The following is a 5,011-nucleotide window of genomic DNA, read 5'->3' as shown; positions in this document are numbered from 1 at the left end:
CCACTACTGTGCATGTGTGTCAAGGACAGAAAGGCAGATGTGGCAGTGGAAGGTGTCAAAGCAGTTTGGAGAGAAAAACAAAGTAAAGAACAAAAAAAAAAGAAAGTGATTAATCAATTATTAAATTAATCATCGATTATTTTAATAACCGATTAGTCATCGATTAATCGTTGCAGCCCTAGTGTAGAGTTCTGTATTTTACAACGGTTTTTACAGAGCTCGCCTGCTGCGAGGGTGATTTACCAAACCAAAGTCATTTCTGTGGAAAAATCGGTCGATGTATTCAAGCAATATCACCCTTTCCTTCAAACGGGTATTCATAAAGACACATCTCTGTGCCTCGAGGGGATTAATAATTCATATGTTAGCTGATAACAGGAAACCTTGATGTATAACACAGCCAGCTACTTGATGATAAGTGGCTGCTTCATCAGTGTGCTTTGCATAAAGATGGAAAGTTACCTTCAAATCAAGTCAGGGGGCATAAAGAAGGCGGTGGTTAAACAGAAAATGTTTTCTTTATGGTCGGGGGTAGCAAATAACTGTTGCGTCCTCCTGCTGAGGGTTTTATGAAGAGCTTTGTTTCTGGCAGTGTTTTCATATGAAACCTCAGCTGAAGGACATGAAGCGTTATTGAAAATGTCGCCAGTTTGTGGAAAGATAGTCACGGTTTTTATGGACAGAATTGCACTTTGACGTGGGAAACGATCCTGAGGTGATTTAAATCAGAGAACTTTGTGCTCTTTATCTTATTTACGATTTAATGTTTTTGCATGAAAAGAAATGCATCAATATGGCATCAAATGTTTCAGTAACACCTGACTGCAGAGTCCTCTGTTACATGTTGCTGGCTACTGAACAGCAGGATACAAAAGAAACCACAAAGCAGGTGAAAAAAGCAGAGAAAACTCGGAGAGGCTGGATGGTTCTGCAATCTCCGCTCACAAAATAACTGTAATTGCAGTTATTAGAGCGAATGAATTTCTTTTTATGTTTTTTTTAAAGTTCTGAACAACAACAGAGAAGGCAAATTGTTCAGCAACATTTGTTTTGTTTTCTCTCTGTTTTTTAAGCGTAAATACTCAATGATTTCTTTTGTGCGCTTCCGCCTCTGGTGAATAATTCTGTAAACTGGAGAGCAAACTTTCAGGCTTCTTTTAAAAACCCGCAGCAGAATCATCTTTTCACAGCATTGTTAGTTTCTTTTCTGTTTTCACTTTCAGCGAGCGCTGCACCTCCACATTAGTTAAAGAGGAATCAACTGCTGGTTTTATCTATGGATGAGCCTTCGGGACAGAGAAGTTTTCTGTTTGGAGAAGTTTTTTTTAGGAGATATGGGAGCAATAATGTGACTTTGTTTTACTTTTTGGTGTTTTATATCTTTATTAGGAAGCAGGAAACACAGTGTACCAAACACAAATTGGTACATGCTTCATTAAGTTTTTTCTTTTTTCTTTTTTTTTTCATTTTCTGTATAACACACTAACACACCATAATAAAAATAGACATCCTTCATACAAAAGATAATACAAATATTATAATTAAAAAATAGGATCCAATAAGACATTATTGTCATAACCAGGACAAAAACTATTTATTTGAACTACTTTTTTCCTATTTTATGTTAAAGAGAGATAGAAATAATAGTAACAATAGAAATATTCATAAATCAAATAAGTAAATTAAAGGGGACATGTCCTGCTTAAATCCTTATTTTTCACATATAAATCCTTCAGTTGGGGTCTATATAAAATAGAACTGCAATGCTTTGGTCTGAATTCCTCCTTATTTAAACTCCACAAGCCCCGCCCCTTTTCTGAGGTGTGTCTCAGATCGACCAATTTTGAGGCTCTCTCTTTAAGTCCTTCGTTTTCACATTTAAATCATTCAGTTGGGGGTCTAAAAAAAGTGGAACTGCAATGCTTTGGACTGAATTCCTCCTTATTGTAACTCCACAAGCCCCTCTTTCACCCCTTTTCTGAGGTGTGTCTCAGATCAACTCGTTTTGAGGCTGTCTCTTTAAATCCAAACCCCGCCTCCCCCCAGTTTCCAGAGCGGACTATTCTAGCTTGATAGAGGGGTTTACGACTATCTGCACACCTAGAGACTAAGTACACAACAGAATGTATTTAATGGCTAAAACAGTAGATTTTGCATAATATGTCCACTTCAACAAAAACAAAGCAGCTGTTATTTAACAGTTTTATTCCTTTTTTGATTTGTGGAATGATTGTTGTTGTAACTCACCCATCCTGAACAGGTACTTGGTGACAGTGGAATGGAATGCCTTCATTTTTGTTGTGAGAAACCTTTAGCAGATCCAGAACCATGATCAGGACGGGCAGCCGTCTTTTGGGTTGAGAAGAGACAGGAAAGGGACAAACACACTAACAGTTGCATCAGTGGCGAGAAGAAAAACAGATTAACAACAGGAACACAGAGGATAAGAACAGCAGAGCAAGAAAATATGATCGATTTGTTCTCCAGCAATCTAAACCTTTAGCAGCAGAACTAAAGGATAGCTCAGGAAACCCAAACCAATCCTAATTATAGGATTTATTTAAAAAAAACTTTTAACTTTGCTTTTAAAAGCAGACGAGGTGTCAGCCTCATAGACAGAAATGAAAAACAACTAAAGTAAAACTTGAAGAAATCTATAGGAACCACAAGTAAACCTGCAGCACGGAAGCTCACACAGTTCAGTCTGAGTAGACTTTATGACTGAACTGTAGAAACAGTCAAAACATCTCCAGGTGACATAAGAAATGTGTTGCATCACATAAATTTTTTTTAAATTATAATAAACTATCAGCAACAAATGTATTTTTAAAGAAGAACCAATTAAATCAAACAAACAGCACTCAGGACGGCTGCCAACAAAAACACTTCCCTTCATTTAAATGGAAACCATCATTTTGTTGAGCTTCGGCTGATCACGTCTGATAAGATGTTTGTTTTTTGTTTTTTTACAGAATGCTGACATTTTGCAGCAGTTTTCACAAGAACCCAAAAATTAAAAACAGCTGGTTCTAAAATACTGAGGGAGTTTATATTTATTATTTCATGAAATCAGTGGTTTTTACCTGCAGCTCTGAACCGTTGGGTACAGCCACCAACAAACATCACAATCATTAGCTTTATGTTACAACAAATCTAAAAACTAATACTTCTTTCAATATTAATAATCTCCTTGACAGGCATGCACTTTTTTAGTGACTCAGCACAGTTTGCAAGAATGCAGGTGGGAATCTGGCCATGCAGGGCTGTCTGAAGGAGAGGCTGACCTGCGCAGGGCAAGGGTAGGAAGACAACATCCTGCCAAATTAAATCACAAATCTCCACCAGGGTAAACAAACCGCATCAGATCTGCTTCTGCTCTGCCTACAGGAAACAGAATAACGCTCATCTGTGGGGATTGTTGCTGCAGACACTGGGACTTTAAACAGAAAAAGCCAGGACTCAAACAGGCTGAAAAGATGAAGCTAACAAATAAATGGCACAAATAAATTACTATGAAATAACCTTTAGTGTTTTTTTTTTCTTTACTATGTTTTCGGTCAGACTACATTTGCAGTTTGAATTGTGAACAATCAAGGCTCTATAAAAGCTAAAGGTATAATAATAGTCGCTTTTTTTTGGTCTTTTACTCACTCGAACAGTCTGGACAAAAAAGTTCTTAAAGTAATTTGACAGATGGCAGAGATCTGGCTCGTGCTCTCTACTTGCAGTGCTCTCGTTCAGCACTTCACGAATCCATCTTTTATCTATAAATACTGCTGGCTATTAAGAAAATGTGTAAAATGATGCCAAATGTTCCACTACCCCAAAGACTGCCTGCTTTGAAAACAGGCCGTAACTCAGCTAAACAGAATGTTTTAACTCTTCAATGTATTTTTACAGTATTATTTTTGGTGAGACAGTAGATCCGCCTTTTCTGTCTTTTATTTCCAGTTGTGGGCACCAGTCCGCTAAAGCGCAAATCCGCTAATTGCGGACCTAAATATTTCGTTTGCGCTATATATTTTTTTTGCGCTACTAATTTTTATAATTCATAAGCGGATTTGCGCTTTCTAAATTTAAAATGCAGTACCGCTAATAACTAATTATCTACCAGTCATCATTATCTTGAACAGTGGAAAGTATGGTTGTCAATGAATCACAACACATGTGATCTATTCAACACCCCTCCCAGATAAACACACTTATTCGAAAGGTAAACATCCTTGCGGACTGTTGCATTTGGCCACGGTTCTGATTTCCCACAATGCTTTGTGTCTGCTTACGTAGCAGGAAGGCAATAGCAAAAAACAGTTAACGTTTGTAATCCATACTAAAATTTTGTATGTATTGATTTATTTTTACTTTACAATCGGAGCTCCCTTTTTTTTCATTAAGTTCAAATGCTGGAGCTCAAAAACAATCGGCCAACGGTGTCAGAGACGCAGAAATGATTTAAAGATGTGATGCTGGTGAAGACTGACATCTAGTGGTCAACTGGAGCAACTACATGGAAAACATCCTAATCCAGGTAGAAAAAATCAAAAAGAAAATATAAGTCAGTCCTCTGGATGGGTTCTTCTTTAGTGAAACGTTTCATCTCTCCTCCAAAAGATTTCTTCAGTCTGAGTTTCAGGTGAACTGGATAACTTTAAAATCCAATGGAAACATGAAAAACTTTAAAATCCAAGCTCTTATTTTGAAGGGAAGATACTAGTTTCCTGTTCCCCGTGCTTTTGTTTCCCGTCAGTCCGTCATGTACCCAGAATGCATCGCTTCAGTTTGCCAATAAACAGTTTTAAAATTACTTTATTGATGCTTCTTTAATGAAAAATCTACCACAAACAAAAGAAAAAGACAAAGAAGCAGCCGAACTAGCAATCCTCAACAATGTTTTAATTTTTACACCAGGAGTTCTGTTTCAGGAAATCAGATCCCCAGCAATCAGCGGTTGTATGATTTAGCAGTAAAAGGGTTCACACACCACTAGTTGGCAGTATTGTACATATTGTAC

The sequence above is a fragment of the Austrofundulus limnaeus genome, unplaced genomic scaffold, assembly GCF_001266775.1.
Source record: "Austrofundulus limnaeus strain Quisiro unplaced genomic scaffold, Austrofundulus_limnaeus-1.0 Scaffold77, whole genome shotgun sequence".
NCBI lineage: Eukaryota > Metazoa > Chordata > Actinopteri > Cyprinodontiformes > Rivulidae > Austrofundulus > Austrofundulus limnaeus.
This window is presented reverse-complemented; position numbering follows the sequence as displayed.